Source organism: Bombyx mori, chromosome 6 (genome assembly GCF_030269925.1).
Source record: "Bombyx mori chromosome 6, ASM3026992v2".
Classification (NCBI taxonomy): Eukaryota; Metazoa; Arthropoda; class Insecta; order Lepidoptera; family Bombycidae; genus Bombyx; species Bombyx mori.
The window spans coordinates 5,957,876-5,981,067 of NC_085112.1; the positions used below are offsets into that span (position 1 = coordinate 5,957,876).

Below are 23,192 nucleotides of genomic sequence, written 5' to 3' on the forward strand. Positions count from 1 at the left end.
CGAATACAGGAGCCTATCGTAACTGGATCGCATGGGTGGGTAAGCCAACTAATTAAGATAACTCAATATGTACACTGAACGCGAAATATGGGTGCGCGCACGCAAAGATAGATAGCCTCGTTCAAGTAGGTATACGCCGAAGCAAATTGTTTTATGAAGTTGTAAAGTTGTTTATGTTTGATTTAGTGAGTGGAGGTGCTGGAATTGTTGAAAAGATTACTCGTTGGGGGTTTAGTGTCGTTTATGTGTAGGATGGACAATTGTAGTGAAAGACATATGAAATGCTTAAATTCTATTTCTATTCTATTCTAAAAAAATATATAGATACTTTTTTTATTTTATTTTAATGCCCTTGTAGGCAGACGAGAGCATAAGGCCCACCTAATGGTGAGTGGTCACCGTCACCCATGGACTTCAGCAATGCCAGAGGCCTACCGTTAAGTGCTCTCCGCAAGCCTCGTTTGAAGAAGCATATGTCATAGCGCTCGGGAAACACCGTGGAGGGGAGATAATAAATATATGTAGTATAATAAGATATATAAAATATAACAAGATAAGTAATATTCTTCGGGCCTAAATGACTCACAAATTATTTTAAAAAAAAACATGTACTAAAATAGTCACATAGATATCGAAACACTTTCGATAATAAAAAAATGTTATAAAAACATAAGGTTCACTAAATTGAATTACTTTCCTAATTTACCGAGCCAAAGGTCCAGGTAGCTAACTTTCGTTAACTAATTCTAGAGTGGTATTTTAAAAGCCAACTCGAGTTTAAGTAGAAGTGCCAAATCTGGTATCATGAGGTCAGTTTACTTTACCGCCCCTTCCGGAATTAAATGATTTTGAAAGAAATGTATAATAAATGTAATAAACAAAACTATCGTGAAATAGCTTCATCCTTTTTAAGACGAAATATATCTAATTAAACCGGCACCAAAATCCGATACGGCGTCACCAGGATCCTGCTAATAAACAGAAGATCACGTTCCTAATTAGAACGTTAATTATAAGCCGTTCATGAAAGCCTTAATTTCACCATAAAAGACTATCTCGGTAGCTCCGTTTTTGACCGGATTCAATTACGGATGTAATTTCGCGAGCTTGTTTTGTTTTAGATATTACCGGATAACATGGATGCTGGAGCAGCTTTAAAAGTAGACCAAACTTGTTGGTTATTAATCAATTTTGGATAAATCTTCAATTTAGTTTTTCTCAATTTTTTTTATTGCTTAGATGGGTGGACGAGCTTACAGCCCACCTGGCGTTAAGGGGTTACTGGAGCCCATAGACATCTACAACGTAAATGCGCCATTACTGCTTCACGGCAGAAATAGGCAGGGCGGTGGTATCTACCAGCGCGGACTCACAAGAGGTGCTACCATCAGTAGTTATATACAATACAAAAATATGTAGTTACTTACAAAGTTACTACTTACAACACAAGTAACAAGTAGTCTCAATATATTTGATATTACTCTTCAGAGGTAAATTTATTTACAGTATTTAAAATAAATATTTTTTACAAAAAAAATAATACTAATGATTCCTTTATAGTTTTCAGACTACTTGAAAAAATTATGAAACTATATTAGCGAATGAAGGATACATTAAAGAAACACTTATAGATTTAAAAAAAAATTGAACCAAAAAAATTTCATTTATTTAGTGAAAATGATAAAAAAACTCATTTCATTTTTAAATTACGTATAAATCAGGCAAGTAGCCCTAAAACTACTAGTCTGAGTACGGTCCAGCAAATTTCTAAATAATGTTAGTCGTTCAGCAGGTGGATGGCGCCGTATCTCTTATTGTAATCCGCCGAATACAGCCTGATTTATGCCGGAGTACAGACGGACCACCAAATTTAGGCGTTTCAAAAAAAAAAACGGAACTGAGTTTCCTTGGCTATTAATAACGTTAGAAATCCCCTATTCTAAAGGTGCTTATACATATACGTGGTTCAGTGCGTTAGGGCTCATTTATATAGAAAATATAATAGAGGAAATACTGAAAACTTTAGTAAATTTTAAACGTTGAAAGAGAACATACAAGTTTTTTTTTGTGTTATCGTCATTATTAGCCTATAGAAATCCATATTCCCAAACCGATCTCTAAAACGATCAGTGCTAAGCCCGCATTTAACGGATTCTCGCGATCTTTAACGGATCGCCGGTCTACCTTGTGGGAGCTTATCCAACCTACGCCGTCCGTTGCGTGGCCGCATGTCGAGAACTTAGTTATAGAAGTCGGAACATTCGCGACAAATAGCAATACATCAAGGCCTAGAATAACACCACTATTTCTCACCCCGTGGATGTCGTAAAAAGCCAGCAAATAGACAGTGGATTAAGTGATTACTAAAGCCCATCCAAATCACAGAGTAAAGGCCGTCACCCACCTTGGGACTTGAAGTCGAATTCTCAAATAATAAAATATACCACTCAGTCGGGAAGTCTTGACATGTCATAGATAATACACATTTGAACGTTTCGCAGTACAAATGGCAGGTGACATCTACACGTGCAGGTTTGCAATACCTACCTACCCATATTTATCCAAATCTTTGCTGGTATTTTTTTAATCCATCATTGTGAAAGTCGGTCGTAAACAGGTTGTATGTATCAAACTTTGTTCCCGAGAAGAATTAGTACCTGTCAGGAACAGAATTTTAAAACTATGCATAGTCATATTTTTATAAGTACAGTTTTCGTGAGTCGTACAAATAATTAAAACTATATATATATGCTTTAATATTTAGTTTAGTTTAGTCTTTAAGCTGTGATTCTAAACAAAACCACGTACAGGAGGTTTTAGTCAGTTCGAATCCGACATGACCCGCCCTCCATTCCCAGGCGAGGGCGGAAGTCCGGCGATATCCTCCTGACCAAAAAAAGTATGATTTGAAATGAAATTAAAATTCGCTTGATTTTTGTTTAATTTTTTTTTCTTGTACAACAAATTCAACGCTTCAAAGCGCCTAAATCGCCTCCCAAAAATAAACATGCCTAATAAATAAGGCACAAGTTCGCGGGGCAAGAGTATCGAGCCTCACATCCCGTGGCGGCCTCGCATGCACGCTTCCTGTTTGGCACGACAACATGACTACTTCTCTCAATACCATTGCTATTTTCTAAGTATTAGAAGTAAATATTAACAAGTTATAATATAAGTATCAAATGATTGATTTCTTAGCTTGTTCCGCGTCTTCTTTTATACCTATAAATATAGATGAATCACGATCCCACTCATGTTAAATTTAGAATTCAATGTCAAATTTATTGGGATACTGGCTGTACCCGTCCGCTTCGCTGGGCATTTAAAATTAACATTATTATTTCTCACCCCCCACAAAGATTCTCATCATTAACGCCCCTGCAATTACTGGTGTAGGGAATCCAACAGTCATATAAATATTAGCCTATCCATTAAGTACATGTATTTTATACATGGATACCAAGTTTCAAGACAATCAGATGCATGGTTCAGTAGTTATAACGGAACATCCGTAAAAACCACTGTAGATTTATAAATTAGTATAGATTAGGTATAGTATTGACATAGAGCGTTCGTGCTTACATCGATGATTGTTATATGTACAAAGGACTAAGTTAGCCCATAGCCTGTATGCCATGTGTCTAGTTGCAAGGTGTACAGCGGTGGCCCTTCCTACCTCTCTCGGCTATGTCTCAGGCGACATGAACGCTCAGATGAGGTAGGCAAAACATTTAGTAGGTCATTTCGGCAGTTTCATATGCCCCTAAAATAGTCCAAGCTAAGCCGTTAACGGCCCTCTATTGACAATGTGATTGCCACCGTCCATTTTGAGATATGAAATCGAAGTTTTAACGGTATTATTTAACAGCTGTCTCACCTTTAGAACCAGCACGGCCAACCTGCATGACTGCTTCGCAGCAAAAACAACTAAGGGATTATTCATGGAATATTTTCCATCGTATCCTTTACAATTTAAGTGTAAGATCATGTTAAGATATCATAAACATTTAATTTTGTGATTACTTAACCGCCGAGGTTGTACCGAGTAGAGTCGAGTTTAAAAATCAGCTTAAGAACATTTAAAATAATCACTAATTAGTTCAGGGCATGTTGGCTCTAGGGTTGTGATAAATATGTAGATTTTGTGAGTCTAAATTTTAAATTGAATACACCCAGTGGCCCGGAATACATCCATTTTCTTGGAAAGTGACGAAACAGCGTAGTGGAGCCCAAATATTGCAAATTTGTCATTTTGATCTTCCGTCCTATCACGGTATGATATAGTGACTCCTAATCATGTTGCCACATTGTTACTAAGTATTCAACAGCACCCCGCTCTTCAAAATCTATTCCATATTATGGAGGGGTTTAAGAAAAAGAAAAAAAATAAAGTAACAGAATTTTATTTAATGCAGTTCCATCACGCACTATAGCCGATATTGTACAAAAATTAATAGTATCATTTTCAATTCACATAATAATGTAATGATAGGAAGTTACACGTTTTTCACACAAATACAATCATGAAACACAAACATTATATATAATTCACATTCTACTCTAAAATTCCATGTTTTAAGTATTTATCTTCGTTATATCTATATAGTTAATTATAATACATTACAATAAATTGGGCCTAACTATTTACGTATCTCAATGCTTCGTTATTAAAAAAAAAAACTTTACGTAAAAGTACGTGAGGGCGTTACGAAAAATAATAAATATAATAAAATATAATTACAACTGTTCATAATATATTTTTCATGACAAACAACGAGGTTGTAACCAAAAGAAAACAAGAAAGTAAAGAATTTCGTTTATTTAAAAATTAACGCATTTCGAATATTTGTGAAGCGTTATAAATCATATTATTTACATTATACAACAGAAGAAAATTTAGGTGAAGATTCTTTCGAATGTATGAGAAATCCGTATTTTGACTGTTTTTCAATATTATCTTGCATAAAAAGTATGATGAATGCAAATGATCAACGTTAACTTAAAATCTGTTCAGAAATCTTGTAATTAGAAGCGATTTAATTCGATGCTAGACAGAGATCATGCAAAGTCGAACAATGACGTCAATATTTACGTCAATAATTACGCCATTAAATTTGTACACTAACACTCGCAATACAGAGTGTCTCTTTATTCTAAACACTTTAAGCGCTTATAATTTTGTTAGCATCTGTATGTTACTTGTTACATATGTTTTCATTACAAAAATAACACTGAATATAAGGAACTATAATATTAAAGAGATAATGAGTTTAACAAAATGGTAATTTGGCACTTCAATAATGGCTTAAAAAAACCATCGAAAGAATCTTTGCCAAATTTTTGCTTACGATCCTAATTACAAACAGAGAAAAAAATTACGTATATGTTTTATAGGAATCCAAAAATATTACCGCTAATGTATCCTTAAAATAAATTAGATTACTTACGTTATAGTATTTAATTAGCTATTCGTATACTGGGCACAACTAGTTTTGATTTCTTGTCATTTTAAGTGACTATTGGTAATCTCTATTTCTAAGAATAAGTTATGCTATCGACTAATAAATGGAATATTCTTTCACTAAAGCTTTTTTTTGTTACGTATATAGGAGGATCGATCTCCGATGGTTGCTGAAGAAATATTAATATGAATGTTTGTTTCCGCTTAAAACAAAAAAAGGTTTTTAATTGTAAACGTGTGGGAATATGAACATTGTTTCATTTTTATTTAGGCAGCTTTAATTACGTATTTATTAAGATATTATTTATACTACTGATATAATATTTTTTACAGCTAACTCTTATTCAGCTTCACATTGACACGTACTTAGAGCAATCCCTACATCGTTTACTTCACATCTAGCTGTCGCGTCTAAGAATCAAAAGAATGATGTGTAATTAGATATTAAGATAAATTAAATTATTGATTTAAATTTCAGTTCTTAAACTTATCTGCGTGAGAATTAATCTTATTAAAGTTGATACTCTGCTATGATCTTCCACAGTTTATGTCTTCAGTTTCAATGAACGATGTGTTTTTCATATAATGATTCATTAAAACACCAAAAAAGTAAATAGGCCGTCTAGATAAAAGTAAACAAATTTTGTTAATAAGAAAAATACTATCTAGACGCAATCTTTACCAACACCGCTCAATCTCTACTTTCACATATTTATAACTGACTGTTTTTTAATTTACATGACGAAAATTGAAAATTTAATTCCTTATTCTTGAAAGTCATTCAGGACCACAAGAATTCATAAAATTTGGTTAGCACTCCTTGGATTTAAATACAGCAAAATCGTGTAACTACGAGTATATGGGCTGAACGTATAAATAATTGCAAGAACATCTACCAATAGCTGCGTAAGAGATTTGTGTCGCGTTATTAGTAGGTACACCCTTAATTTACGAACTCAAATTGATATTTCTTCAGTAATTTCGAAATGATACGAACTTAGTCACAATACAGACTTTTGTATATAATTAGTCTTAGCAATTAGAATACTTATGTATTTACGAGTATTAAATAATAGTTGCCTTCATGCCTCCTTTGAATCTACGATAATCGCAACAAATTATTACTTTTACAATTATTTAAGACTTTAATGCGTATACAGACGTTGTACATCAGATTTTTATAATATTTTAATTAAACTAACCTTAGTAATATTTACAAAACTTTTAAAAGACGGTTTCCTCTGGCTAGTTACACTGCTACACGATGTGACGTTGAAAAATATTTAGACAATTGATTTTCATAAACCGCTACAAATTATAATATAACAATATACTTAACGAAGCTGTTTTATTCCAATGTGCTTTTAAAAGCAATCGCTCGTAATCTAGTTTTGACAAATAAATTGATATACAACTAGTTTCGTTAGTATAATTTGGCAGAGAGCGCGATTTAACAACTCATTTCGATGGTTAAAGTGAGATTTCTAGTGAGTGATATTGAGAATCCGTTTCGCACGATAAATAAAAACACAATTCCATTTGGAGCTCTGAGCTGCGGTGCGGCGGCCGTGTTCCGTGTACCTCAGCAGGCGTTCAAGATTTATACAGAGAGATGCGGAACAATATATCACGGCACAGAGCGACGTGAACCCGAACTATTCCTAGCAGCCACCGTCCAGATTGAACACGATATCAGATCACACGACAGATAGCCACAGCTTTGCAGCTAACACCCTATCCGACGCGAGCATTGACTGACTATTCATAAATCATCGACTGAAACTATATTTCGTAACAACCAACATACAATTTATGTATTTATCTATTACGTTTTAACATAATACACTCATGCATAAGTTAAGCTAAGCGATAAATAAGCGAACACCGAACTGCGTATTTTTCATCCGAGCTTCATATAATTTATGGTCGACGATGATATCTCGACTGGTTCTTTTATTTGTGGAATAGTGATACGCGGAGTGTGCTCGGTAAGCGTTACTAACGGGAAATTTTGACGATAAATCACCGGTGCTCGATTGCCTAAGCGTGTAGGCCGGTTAAAAATTTATTCGACACTCGATTTTGATATCTTGATTTTGCGACATTCACCGAGTCGCGGCATGCGGAGGTTGTCGTCAATACGATAAGAAAAGCGATTGAATATCTAACACGAACAGGGTACGCTTAATTATTCTGAGTAACGGTCTAAAATTAAAAAAAATTAAAACTCGAATTCTACATAAATAGAACGGAAATTCTATTTTATAGTATTTTTTAACTAATGAAAATCTTTAGCCATTATTTATTTACCTATTTGTTAAATTTCACTGTCCTATTGGATCTAAACACGAATGTAGGTGCCAAGCGCAATTGGCGTCCCCCTAAGCCTACCAATGGATCGACAACGTTTGCGACGGCGACCTGAAACAAAGGAAAAGCGAAATTAATCAAAATGCCAATTAAAAAATAATAACTTTCAAAGCAGTTCTAAATGGAGCAGAAAAACGTAAGGCATTATACCTACATATGCAGATATGCGTACACAGTAGATTTCAATTTGTTTTCTTCGGGATACAAAAAAAAAGCGTCGTCATAAAACAAGGGAGGATTTAAATTACAAATAATTCCGCGCGACCCCCATGGGCACGTTAAAACAAATTCGCTGCTCTAACAGCTTTCCATTATTTATCGCTTACGGCAGGTTTTTTTTTCTAAAAAATTTAAGTTAATTTCTAACGTAATGCGTATTTGATAAAAGACCGTATCTCAGGCGGGCAGGCTCCGTCGAGCCGGCTCTGAAATTAAGATGTAACATGATGCGAGAACGAGCAAGAGCTGCTAGATTTATTGCTATACCACTTTGCATATGCTGATTTACAAAGACGGCGGATATTATAGAGAGTTGAGTGCACGTAAAAATATTACGTAAAGTATGACATAATTGTCTTAATTGATAAATTTAATGTACGAATCTTAGACTGTAAAAATATTCATATCGTTATTTTTCTTCTGGCCCATATCCTGTGGATTCGGCGCAGTATACCGTCTTATCATATGATGCATATGGATTTGGCATGAGTTTCACGGCCGGCCACCTGTATAACGTTAACCTTCCTATTCTATTAAAATATACATATAGGTAATACTAAGCAATGTAAAGCCTATTGATAAGGTGAAGCAGTCACACATTCCTGTTGGAATAGCCGCTGTACTAAGCAATTGTGAAGTCTTTAGGCATCGGTAAAAACGTAACACCAGTTAGGCAACAGTTCCTTCAGCCGAATGTGGAATAAATATGAAGTTCAAGTTGTAAATTATGTAGGTAAGAATTATGAATGATAAAACTATTATTGATAACTATTGACAAAATTTACATTTCATTCCTTGTTGGGTCACTGTAGGCCGCGAATTGAAAAAAAGTGTTTATTTTTGTAATTTCGATTGAAATGACTGATTCGATTGAAATTTTCTTCGGTGAAAATTTAAAAAACAAAAGTTTTCCTAGTTTAGTTTTGTTTGATGGACCCGTTCTTTGATTTTCTACTTTGTACTAGACAACATTTAATCAATATAATTTACTAATTGAAACAGAAATTTCTTAATTTCTCAAGATGTTTTCAACTTTTACCAGAAGAAATATACACGACTAGCTGACCCGGCAGACTTCGCAGTACCTCAATCGAAAAATAAAAGACCTAAACTTTTGTATAAAACAAACTTAAAACAAACAAAAGAAATCTGTCCGACGGGGGACACATCAAAGGAAAAATAAAATTGTTATTTTTATTTAATTCCGAGTATTTTCATATTAATCTACCTTTTAAACCTTCTCTGGACTTCCACAAGTAACTCAAGACCAAAATTAACCAAATCGGTCCAGCCGTTCTCGAGTTTTAGCGAGACTAACGAACAGCAATTCATTTTATATACATATAGATTATGATTTGGCGAATGTTTATAATTACGAATTTCATCACTTCAAAAACACCGCTGACTGTCCAAGGTATTCATATCTCAATGTCAGAGTAAGCGGGCTTAGATTTTTTAAAAATGTGTCAAAATTCTTAAAGAGAAAAAAAAATGTTTCATGTTTATTAATTACTCTATGTAGTTCCAACCTTACTGGTGTCGGTGGTCGCAAGCAGCGGGCGCGAGAGAGACGACTGTCTGCAGTCAGCAGAAAGAAACATAACAGTATTGCTTGCCTTTGCAGAGCTATTGTTGAGTGTGAATTTGCTTTTAGAAGATTTGTTGTGTATCCAAATCGTGGAGAATAGCTTTCTTTGATATTCTCTCTGTAGATTGTGAACTTTCCAAACGAATAATCACTTAGTCAAGTTTCAATATACTACACATAATTAAATTTATTAATAGTTTCGAATGATAAAAAATATAATGAAAATCAAATGCACTAGCCCACAGGCTATGCTTTTCTGTTATATCATAAGTGAATTCACGTTTTAGTGACAAGAAACTTCAATACAATCTACTCATGTTTCGAATAAAGAGTGTCTAAAACTAGGATAGGTTAATAATATTTAAGTACATTTAGTGCTTAAAATATCACTGTTCAAGATAATTCTAGCTCTAGATACCAAAGCAATTGAACCGACCCTACGTACCGCAAGGGAAGATGCAATTTATGTTGTCTATAAGCTAGAATAAATGCTTCAAATGATGTATTCTACTCAATAACGTCAAAAAACAACAATGACGTAAACTAAAAAAAGTGATCACATTAACAAATAGTGACGTCACTAAATCAGATATTAATTACTATGACAACATTACGCTTGGACAGTCTAACAAAGACTCAGTATAACCGTTACACTAAATACTATACTTTCTAATCCGGGGTCCGGTAAAGACTTATGCGGAGCGGTGTAAAAACGTCACGTACGTTTCCCGGTCAAGAAACGTAATAAAGAAGAAGGACGCCAACCGAATAATTGATACGATTATGTGATACTTGTACGTATGGGACGTAAAGGCATTCCCATATTGAACCGGAAAAAAGAATAAGTTCGATAAATAAATTAGAATTCTTAGGGAACGATTACACAATGCTGACTAACGGTATCAAACAATGCTTATGACAAAATTTCTTAACTATAGCTACAATGTTGTACAAATACGTAATGGTTGAATTTGTTTTGATTAACTTTAGATGCAGCAACCTATTTAAATCATTTATTGGAATTCGTTTTAATCTTGACGCCCTTTTTAATTACACTTTAAAAAAAATACCACAATTCTGTCGTTTAGACAGGATAGATTTTTTTAAACTTCTTATTTATTTATAATTTTGACATATGTATTGTATTGTGATAACAACTGTCCTACTCTTAAAATCAGAAGTTATGACTGTTTCGTGTTAGAAACATGCAGAAAGGTGGTACTTACTTGAGCGGGCTCGCAACTTGCCCTGACACGGCTAACACAAGTAATTACGTACTTACACGCCATAATTTTATGTGTTTGATTTTAATTACGCGATCCTACTCTTTCATTGAACATTTGAACCCCACTAAACTCGTACTCTACGAGTGCTCAATTGCATATTTGTATCCAAAAACAAATCATTAAAAAAGCGAAACGGACTCTTATGCTATAATCATAAAGAATATTGAATTGAGAGCTACTTATATTTTGACTATGCTCTACTATAATTCTAAATCTACTTTCAGGTCATCGACACTTCTATTTTTGGATGTCCAGTATGAACACAGCACCAAGAACAATAGAAGAAGGGCGGCAGGCGCTCCGTCAACTGCGAAGGCCCATAAATCCAACAGGACGCGCAATTTGTTGAATTACAGCATGCGCCAGCCAGCCACCGGCTCGGCGCGAAATTAGCTTCCACAGAGATAAATTGACGGAGGCCCGCTAAATAAATTATTTGGGAAAACCGAGAAAAACGGGCGCCTTCCCTTGATAAGGGTTGTGTTGCGTCGTGGATATAATGAATATCGACCGCTTTGTTAAGAATGTGGCCCGTAGATCTATTTGTTCGGGCTTATTCTACAAAGGGATCTCAAAGTCTAAGTAGCTATTTATATTGATCAAAAACATTTAACGATATATCAATCCATTGAGGGATATTTGCTAGTTGTCTGATATTATATGCCCTCCCTGATTCTTAGCCTAGTGATGCTGATAACGAACATTGTGAACTCTCACTAATATCGTATCTACTTCTGCCTATCGTGTAACTTTAAGAGTAGCAGACAATATATCATATTTCCATTTAATCTTATATCTCCAGTAAAACCCGGCTTTCACATTGTTGTGTTGTTGTTTGAAATTTGAAGTTGGCTGGATATTTTGTAACTGCTTATCACCAAGTAAACTCTTTCGCACGTCTTAGGTAACAAAAACAATATTTCATGTTATCATGATAATTATGCTCAAATCGTCAACATAAAATTCATAGTAATTCTGTGCAGGCGAAAACCAAAATCGAAGACGCTTTATACAAAAAAATCTATTTATCACAAAAATCTACGTAACTTTTTAAATGTTACTGACATTTAAACAAAGAATTACGAACGTTAATATTGTATGTTCTGTCTTTGATGACAAAAAATGTTGCATTAGTATTTATCAATTCCAATCAATATTAGCTTCTTTTACACATTCAATTAAACGGATAAAGTTGGCATGAATCACATAATTAACATTGCACAGCCCCTTATCCATCGAAGAGACGCGTCAGAAATGAATACATTAAGTTGACCTAACCATACCTGGTTAGCCATTAGCCGGGCAATTATCACCTGAAACCCGTTGTTAACTCGGCATAGTTTCACACGACACTCGAGTGTAATTAATTAGGTGCCTCGACGGCTAAAAAATGAAGTATAGAAAATCTATGCGCAAGATGAAAAAGCAATTTTAATGAAGCACTTACATACTTATTTCACACAATTTCTGTTGGAAATTTACTTCCATTTTGGTATATTACACAAAATAGTATAAGAATTTGAATAATTAAAGTGATTCAATTTTGATAAGTGACTTAAACTTTCGTGTAATTAAAAAAAAAAACTTAAATCATCGACAAAATCATTCAATAAAAAAAAAATACTACCATTATAAATTATTCAAAGTAAAAACGCATATTTCATTTTTAGAACTGAACGCAGATCCCTCAAAAAGGATTGAAACACACCCTTTCTTTCAGCAGGATTAATCTTAGTTGTATATTCGAGATTTAGGCGGCAATAAGAAAGACGCATAGGTGGGCTTACGGCGAGGGCGAATGGCAAATTGTCTCAGATTCCAACCCTCCCCATAAGGATTTTATTACATTCGTTAACGCATAAAAGATTAATGTGTAAATACTTTATTTGTATGCAAATTCTTTACGGATTAGACAAAAGGGTTGTCGTTGATTTCGACCATAACAAAACCGCTAAAATTAAGTGTTATACGTTTGTGCCTAAACTTTTGTTTTAGAAGAGTTGAAATTGAAAGTGTAGAAATAAATTTTCACGCGACATAAAAGAATTTGACTATTTTTAAATGCGTTTTACAATGGTGTTTGATGATTCTTAAAATGATAGATAAGTTATTGTTATAAGTTATAGCATACGAACTAGGGTTCCATTTTCGAATTTGTCTGAGGCGTATCTTTATACCTGAATGGTGTAATAATTCATCCCCCCCCCCAACAGGCTGGCGTTTGTGTGTGTGTGTGTGTGTGTGTGTGCGTGCGTGTGTGTGTGTGTGTGTGTGTGTGTGTGCGTGCGTGTGTGTGTGTGTGTGTGTGCGTGCGTGTGTGTGTGTGTGTGTGTGCGTGCGTGCGTGTGTGGGTGTGTGTGCGTGTGTGTGTGTGTGTGTGTGTGTGTGTGTGTGTGTGTGTGTGTGTGTGTGTGAGTGTGAGTGTGAGTGTGTACAGTATTTTTGATAAAACCGACGCCATTATTGTTAACACCGTTTTTGTACGATTCGGCGCCAAAAAAAAAGCTACAATAGCAGAAACTATCCAATGTACAGATTTATTTCCTAAGAAATGAGATGAGTTTTTCACTCAGTAAAATATGTATTTTTGTACAGGAACTGTTAAACTGTTAAAAGGGAACAGAAAAGATTTTTCCCGCCGAGCCCCCTGTCCAACCTCATTTATCAGGATTTTGGACGGCAAAAGCTAAAATTTTTAGACGGTTTAAGCTGCGCGTAAATTTCGCAAAACATGACAACGTCGGATAAAAAAACCGACCGAATAAAAAACACTCAGCATTTACTTTGAACAACAATGAAAAACAAATTATACTTTTACGTGAAAGGCAGTTTTTTGGGACAAGTTTTTATTTACATACCTTCGTTCGTTTTGTGAACAAAGAATGTGACTCCTAACAAAATTAAATGTTACAATTTAAAAATTAAATTTCGAACGCAGTCACAAGTTTTGTGGCATGAAAAAAAAAATTTCAAATCTCACTAAACTCTGGCGCATCCCAGCAGTAAATTATCACAAGTCTCTCAAGCCGAGCCAATTACACGGAAGTTTTTAAACGCGGTCGGACGTGTAGTCATTTGTCGCCACACTGAACTTTCACACTATGTTATATATTAATTTTTATTTTTAGAATCGACTAATGCGGTCGACTTGCTCAGGCTAATCTCTTTCTCTTCCATTCTATTTCCGTTACAATTTGTTGCACGCTACCATTAGCAGGGACATTCGAAGGATGCAACTATGCGAGCTGTTTGTGTTCCATTGCAATAGGAAATTATATGAGTCTTCATTGATTAAAAAAATTATTAAAACAAATTTACTGTTTTTTTTATGTCTCCACATTATTTTCCCTTATTACAAAATAAAATTATGTAATAAATAAGACGTTAAAGCTTCAATATTTTCTTCATAATCACCGTTAAAATTTGGTGACATTGATTGCAAATATGAAATACGATTATTGGAACTATAAAGTGCTTTTTAAGAATTCACATAGTAGATATTGTACATAACTCAAATTAATAAGCATACAGCACAGGATTATGAGTAAAACATTGGCAATGATACAGCGAAAAAAAAAACTATTTAATCTTTAAACTTTTGTAGGTTGGCACATTGCGATAAATCAGCACATCGTTGCTGCATCGACGCCAAGCAAATAAGATGATACCGAGTTGGCAACAGCGCGTACACACGGAGACGGTGCCTACTAATGTATTCAGATTTAAGATAGCGTTTGCTGTGAATTTCGAATGTAAAGGAAACGAATAAAGTTACTGCAATTTGATATCAACCTATTTCTAGTACGTGGTTACAGCAATCTTATCTATATATTGATACGTGAAGCAAAAACTTTGTATCCTTTTTACGAAAATTGCGCGGACGGAGGAGTATGAAATTTTCCACACTTTTAGAGAATATAGAGAAGAAGTGCAGAATGCTAATATTTTTTTTAAATAATGCATAAAAGATACATTAAATCAATAAAAAAAACATTAAAAACACTACATACCATCTATTTGACGCACACCCGCATGCATACTATTTATCGTCAAGCTTTTGTTCTTGACGTCTGTTGTCAAATTGAGAATAAAATATTGTTTGTTTTTGTTAATATTTTTTATAGTGTAGTCTTATAGAGGTATAAAATACAATCATAATAGTGTACAAACTTACAATTCCAATTAATTATAGTCGAATTTCGACTACTGCGGGACCTCTATTACCTTTAAACGAGCAATTCTTGTATATATATAATCTGAATCTCGGAAACGGCTCCGACGATTTTCATAAAATTTAGTATACAGGGGATTTCGGGGGCGATAAATCGATCTAGCTACGATTTATTTTCAGAAAATTGTGTTTTATTCGTGTTTTCAATAATCAACTCTTCCCGACATCTATTGGCGAATAATAATACTATTTTTCTTAATTGAGAACAACTAACCGCTTTAAAGACACAACAAGATGGCGTTATAAAGAAAAAAAACCGGGCAAAGCTCGGTCATCATCTAGTTATTTATAATACGTGGAATAACAAGCAAACATATTCAAACTGGTCTTGAGCTGTATCAGGAATAGACATCTGATAGATATTTGTTAGAAGTTACAAGCAAAAATTAACATCAAGATAAAAGGTGGATAAATAAAGTGTCAGAGAAAAACGGTTTGAAGGACAAACTGGAATTTTAAAAACTCATTATACATAAACGCTAGAAATATGCAAAGTGAGTTTTTTTTTAATACAAAATAGTTAATGTAGTGATGGAAACTAGAAACCGTTGTAACACCTTTGAAGTCATTAATAATAAAAACAACTCAAGGCATACCTAAGTTAAATAACTGATTTTATATCAATCGCCGATATATCGAATACTCTCTCATAATTTGCCTATTCAATTCAAAGAGTACATATTTTTTTTATTTATTGCTAAGATGGGTGGACGAGCTCACAGCTCACCTGATGTTAAGTGGTTACTGGAGCCCATGGACATCTACAACGTAAATGCGCCACTCACCTTGAGATATACCTAAGTTCTAAGATCTCAGTATAGTTACAACAGCTGCCCCACCCTTCAAACCGAAACGCATTACTGCTTCACGGCAGAAATAGGCAGGGTGGTGGTACCTACCCGCGCCGAGTCACAAGAGGTCCTACCACCAGTAAAACATATTAAGTTCATATTAAGTTCAAACATATTAAGATTTTTTTTTAATGTAAATAAATTCGAGAACCGATGATTACAGTTAGCGGTATTGAAGTCTTATATTTCTGTTGAGTTGCACCTCCTTGTCGTTTGTGAACACCTCGTAAATCTCCGTAAGATTGTAATAAAATCCTCTGGACTCTGCGCGTCCAGTCACGTCCGCTAAACAAAACATCTTAATACTGAAGTATCTATTTCAGTATTCGGATAGTGTTTGAGTTGAGCGTTGAGTTTTATTCGTATTTTCGCAAACTTCAACAGTGTTTCTATAATGAATATAACGACAGAAATAGGTCTTTAGAAAACGATCACGTTAAAATTATTTAACTAAATGATTTAAGATTTATTCATATGGAATGTATCCTAGCTAAGCTTTTATTTATATATTTGCAAACGCATCAATTTACGTCAGATGATCGTAATTTTTCTAATTTTTGCCTTCAAGACACTCCGTTAAATTTCTACTGCCGAAACTACTAGCTACTATTACTAGTGAGAGTTCAAGAACCTTAGCTTATGTTCTAAATTTGAAACTAGTTTACCGATATAACAGCATAAGCGCCGATTACATGGCTTCTCAATTACTCCATTACCTTTCCAGTACAAAAAAGTTTTACTGATTTATAGTGGACCCACTGATATTTTTCGGACATCAGCAAATTACAATCCTTCATAATATAAAGAATTGGGGAGAGAAAAACAATTTCCCTCGGAAAAGATTACGTCCATAACGTGCTTTCTTTATTAGTTTCGATCACGTGATATAACGATAAAATATATTTCACTTGTCGTCCACTGCATTCCTACAGACAGTTCTTCTATTATCAAAAGAAAATAATGTCTATTTTGTCAAATTTAATAGAGCTCTGTTAAAGAAATAATCGTGTCAATTTCGTTCGAAAATCATATGAACATTTTTTTGAAATCTAGAATACTTGAATTTAGGTTTTGTTTGCTAAAACTAAATTCTGATGTAGTACATCTTATGAAATCGAACATTTAATTTTGTAGCTTTATTTGTATTTGAGTATTGGAATTTTGTATAATTACTTTTTTAGTAATTACATTTTACAGAAACGTTCTCAGCAGTATCAACAACGACTACCTATACAAAGTTTCGTTTGCAATCGCACAAAAGTTCGTAGGTATTATAAACATGATCACGAACTAACAAATGCTAACAAAAAAGATTATATGAATCATATATTATAATGATATTATATGATGATAATATAATATTACAATTAAATTGGGTAGCAGAATATCCCATTTATACGTCGTTATATACAATGTCAGAAAACTGTTTGTTTATAAACATAAAGAAAAGGCCCGACCATCGATCACCTTAGCGAAGCTCGTTACCAAAGCTACGCTTATCATAGATCATTTGTCTAAGGTGTAACACTATAGTCTAGTTAAAAGTGTAATAGCTAATCGTATACACAATCAATTTAGGACCTAACGCAACTGAGTGAAGGCACCAATCACATTAGCAATAATTAACATTTGGACATTATTGCTTTGTTGGAAGTGGCAAGCCACACACGACGAATTACGAGCGAAGCCAAGACACGGGTTGAATTATTTGAGCACAATGTATAATATTTATGAAATATGTCCTTATTCTTTGTAAGAGCCCTTAGTTTTTGGAAGTGTTAATGTACCTGTAATGGGATTCGACTGCGTCTCATTAATTTTAATTTGATGCTCGATTCTATCTTGAATTTTATATGTGACTAGGGTAAGTCAGTGGAGACATTAAAACGAGTTATTAATAGTAGGATCCCACAAATTCGTCACGCTGGTTGAGTCTTTCATAGAACGATACACCCTGTTTGATTCTGTTCGTGATACGGCACAATGTAAGCTCGCCTAGGTGGGTTTAAATAAACAGCTTATTTCTGCCGCTGTGTGTTGCGTTGTCGCCTAGAGAATGGGATAGCCGATGATCATGGAATATGGGTTCCGCATTCACGTTATGGTGTTTGTTAACTTCAGTAGATGTTTAATAACAAGTGTGCAGTAAACTAGCCTCCTCGTATTAACTGATTAAAAAGGAGGTTAGTGAATTTTTCGATTTTCGAAGTTAAAATCTATTGGTCCACTGGTGCGCATTTATTACCAAACTATTAACAATTCAAAATTAATATACCTATTTCCATAAGAACTTCAATTATTAAGAATTCTAAAAAGTAAAATGTACAAAAATATGAACATGAAATAAAAAGATGTGTGGTGTCGTGGGACACCGGATAGGAACGAAGTTACTTATTATAAAAATATTAATTTTAAGTTCTATTCGAGGTATAAAGAAAATAAAACTTTGCAACAACCCACGGTCATTCGGTAACGTGCGAACTTATTGTGGTACACTTCATTCACGGTTGTTTGCATAAGAGATAGTGTATTGCGCACACGAACGCTCTGAGATCGTGGTCAATGAATGATAAAAAAATATGTTATTTTTTGTACGTTATTACAAAGTTAAGTCGTACACTGTGTGCATTACCATTAAAAATCTTACGTTACGGACGTTTTTTCCCGGTTAGGGTACCCCTCCGCATCGTCCCATACGGAACTTTGTTCCAAAAAATATGCCGAAAATACGAAAATGATAAATACGAAAAAGCTGTTTAATTATGTTTAAAAGTCATAAAAATCTAAGAGAGTACTATATTAATAGTTACTTATTATCTTTATTTGCTTTTTCAGAACTGTATTTCGCGGTATGGTCTCTCGATGTGGGCGAGACGATATGTCAAACTGAAAACAAACGTCCCAGAAATAGAGCTGACAAGTTTATAGCGTCGCTCGCTTTCGACACTTCCAGAAGTCTGATACAAAATTATTACAAACAGCTATATACATTATAACTCGGGCTTTCTTCTTATTTTTATCTAGAGTCTATCTACTATTATTTTTCTAAGCCACGGGTGCGATCCAGCCAATACATATATATAAATTATCAAACAATATTAAATAATCAAAAGAGCTTTTAGAAATTTACCGTAAACCGAATTTTTCTCTCATGTGCTTTTCATTCGAGAGATCGCAAGTTCTAGAAGATACACTTGCTAAGCTATTTTGATACTAGTGAAACGTACCAGCGAAATATGTACGTCCACGCCACACGATAAATTAAAACTATCTTAAAAGTACCTTGAAATACCTACAGTCATACTAACGCAATTGTGACTATTTTCAAAAGACGCCATTCACGATGGGCTTCGACTACCAATCTTAGCTTAAAACACGTGAACGGTGCGCTTTACTAGCAATCCTTGCTTCATTAACGGACTATAATGACACAATCCAAGCCCGTTTAACTTCAGGATTAAACTGAATCGCGAACACGATTCGACTTAACCAAATCATTCAATGCATAATGTATTAGGCGAATCAAAATAAATAATGAAACAAATTTAGGAAATAGCATGTTACTTATAATTTAAAGTAAAAAAAAAAATCAATATTCAATATGTAGATAGCGAAGATGGATCGCAGCGGGAACCCGATAAATATTAAACAGCTGGTGCGTTTGAGTCCGAACACGTAACTAGTTTCTGTGGATATTTGTCTAAGCAGCGTGCCAACGGGGAAGCCGGCAGGCTACGTGTGCAACCACGATTGTCGTTAACGACTGAATTTACTGATAACACACAGTTTTTATTTATTCATTTAGAACGATCGTGATAAACGTCTCACTCAATGTATCTTAGCTAGGATGTTATTCTCAAGCTATAAGATAAAAGAAAAGACTCAACGTCTATCTACAACGTGCCTACAAAGAATATTGCGGTATTTTGGTCATGTTGCACGCTGGGATACCAGCAACTTGGAACGCCTTGTGGTGACCGGTAAAATAGAGGAAAAAAGGCCTAGGGGTCAATCCTAAACGATGGTCGGACCAAATAGCGGAGGAACTGAGGGTACCTGTCAGCGACGCACTCCGCCAAGCTACGCAACGGGATCGGACGGAGTCACGATCCTCAGCAGTGAGGGACCGATCGAAGAGAAAGAGAGTTAAATAAAAAAACGAATGTCGACATCTGATCCAAGCGTATACTTATCGAGTCTCTGATCACTAGATCGATGAAATAAACTATTATAAAAAATTCCTATTAGTCAAATTTTGAGCGTTTTCTAAAGGCCACAGTTGATAAAGTTTATGTACCTACTGGATTTTATTAGTTCCTCAGTTACACGTATACAACTCGTTAACGAATTATGCTGTAATTTCATCGGACTATTTCATAGCTGCGTTGGTATAAACATAAATATTATTTTAGCCATCCAACTAACTCGACTGGTTTCCAAGTATGACTATGACATCCGAATAAATAAAATACTGGTGATAGATTTGCTGAAGCTTTTCAGTTGCGAAGCAATTATGTTTTCTCGTATAGTTGGGTGGGGCAGCCGTTGTAACTATACTGAGACCTTACAACTTATATCTCAAGGTGGGTGGCGCATTTACGTTGTAGATGTCTATGGGCTCCAGTAACCATTAACATCAGGTGGGCTGTGAGCTCGTCCACCCATCTAAGCAATAAAAAAAGAAAAAAATATTTTGTAATAAATAAAATAAATAAATATGAAAATTAAGTATAAAAACATGTCCAAAGACCTAACGAATATTGTGATGTCTACTCGACGTAGTCAACCTAAAATGTTATTAAGGCGATGATCGATTTTCTCGGGAATTTTATTTTATACAAGCGGCCCGCTCCGGCTTCGCTCGGGTCTTTAACAAAAATTTCAACGATATTTGAGGTTGTTTTATTTTTTTAAATAAACGAACACTTATTTCGGCATAACTATAATAGTTAGAGGTATGCTGTCGTGACACTTTTTGTAAATAACAACGTGTTCTACAAATTCGTAGTACATTATTTTATTCTATCATCAATAGTTTTCGCAGGGCACGCGTTGTATTGAATATTGTATGCGCGAATATTTTATGTAATTTTTTTACACCTTGGGTTACATTATTGGAGTTTTAGTAAGGGTCCCTAATTTTTTTCAAAAAAGATTATAGCTTATGTCACTCGGGAATAGTGTAGCTTCGCAGCTTGTTCTATACAAACAAACAAACAAATCTTTCCTCTTTATAATATTAGTATAGAAGTATAGATGTAATATTTTAATTAACTCTGTTTACCATATGTTTACATAGCTAACGACAATCGTAAAGTTAGTAAGACAGTCGTTCGATCGCAGGTGCGTCGCTAGCTTACCGAGGGCGAGAAGTAAGGCGGGCGAGAGCGCAACAAGAATAATACAAAATGTTTTTCATTTTCTTTATGTCACCCATGGCAGTCGTAAAAGCATTAAGCGTGACCAAACTTTTGTTTGATACCAACTACGTAAGTATGAAAGCTACGGCTCCTTGGAAATTCAAGTTTAGTAATGATAAGTTTGACAAAATTACGTGATGAACTTTTATATCTGGGTTCCTTTTAGGACGCAATTGAACGAAGGTACATCAAGACGTATTCTAAAGACGTAAGCTGTACGTCAATATTTTAATGAGTTATCTTACGCGATACGCGATAAATAAGTTGAAATTCATTTGCTTAAATACGTAATAACTACGCGTACTGATGTTTGACTATGTTCTCTCCGATTTAATAAAGACTTCGGATACTATGTACGATTTGATTGGCTGTAAAAATATTTAATCGTACACTTGTTATTTGTCACATTTGCGATGGGTTTGTTCTGATTCAATTACTTGATTGAGAATTGAGTAACAAGAAACGATACCCCAGAAGCTTTAAAAAATCTAGTCCTTCAAACAGGAAAACAAGAACATTCTGAATTATAAAGTCTAATTATGTCTCAACATAAATCTATCGCATCTGCGTTAATCGATTGAACATAGCTGGATTTAACATAGATGAATTAATTTAATCTTTAAAATCTTTCTATTAGCACTTAAATTATGGCACTAGAATTAAACCGTAGTGCACACAAAACAACTTTTAAAGATATGTAAGTAATTTATTATCTTTAACATGAAACTGGAATGTAGCTTAACCTTTAATTTAAAGAAAAAGTAAAGTAGAAAATAGCTGAATTCCTCATGAATATTCAAAGGCCATATAGAAAGTGCTTTAAACAAAAAACAAAGAATTTAAATATTCATTTAATTCAGATGCATATTTTATTATTGAATATGTATTTGGATAAAATCAACAAACCGATAGGTATCTATACGTTTACAGAGTACCTATAGTATACTTTACAATTTAATAATATCAGAATAAATAATGCAAAAATATAACAAAAAAGAAAACCGACTTCAAAAAACTAAAATAAAATCAGAATATCGTCAATGTAGTCGAAGACAATTAAATATGCATTATTAAATATACCTCAAAACTACAAGTCAGATCGCGATACAATCTAAATGGGACCACATGAGAAGAAATAGCTTTCAAATAAAAATAGAATCATTAAAATCGGATTATCTAGTAAAAAGTTCTGAGGTTACATACAAAAAAAAAACATGACATAAATCATGAGACGACATAAAAATACTAAGTCCAGTTGAGACCTTTTTTTAGTCAGTTAAAAATAAAAATATGTCGATATAGGTAAATAACAGTGTGTAAAAACTAGTAGGTAATACAAAATATTGTAAGTATTTACGAGTATGTACTTACAACATATACGGCAATCAATGCAGGTAGCCACGGAAAAAAGAACTACAAAATTAATTATTAAAATTACACGAACACTTTAAATAGCTAAAATTATCAAGACGAGAGACGTAGTTGTACGGTACAGCGATGAAGCAAGCACTACAACTGACCTACCTGTGGCTCCGTCTAATAGCCCGGTAATAATATTTTACGACCATTACCATTGTAAACACGGATAAAACGCTTTTGCCAGAATTTGTTGAAGTAAAAAAAAGGCGACAATTGCGCTAACGGGAATTCTTTTTTTTAAAATACACAATAAGTTCGAACGCAACGTTCTGTTGTTTTGAAATCGTGTTCTCTTTTAAATACGTCACGCTTGATCCTTTTTTAAAAAAGAGAATGCCAAAGTTGTT

At 34.2% G+C, this 23,192-nt stretch overlaps 1 protein-coding gene across 1 annotated transcript in view; it reads right to left on the bottom strand.

Annotated features, from left to right (window-relative positions):
• Nucleotides 1-4,387: 4,387 nt before the first annotated feature.
• Ubx (ultrabithorax) overlaps nt 4,388-23,192 on the bottom strand; it is a 145,027-nt gene continuing 126,222 nt past the window's right edge. Inside the window, exon 3 of the mRNA XM_012694101.4 lies at nt 4,388-7,882. The gene's annotated coding sequence lies outside the window, so the exon portion shown is untranslated. The remainder of the gene's footprint in view (nt 7,883-23,192) is intronic.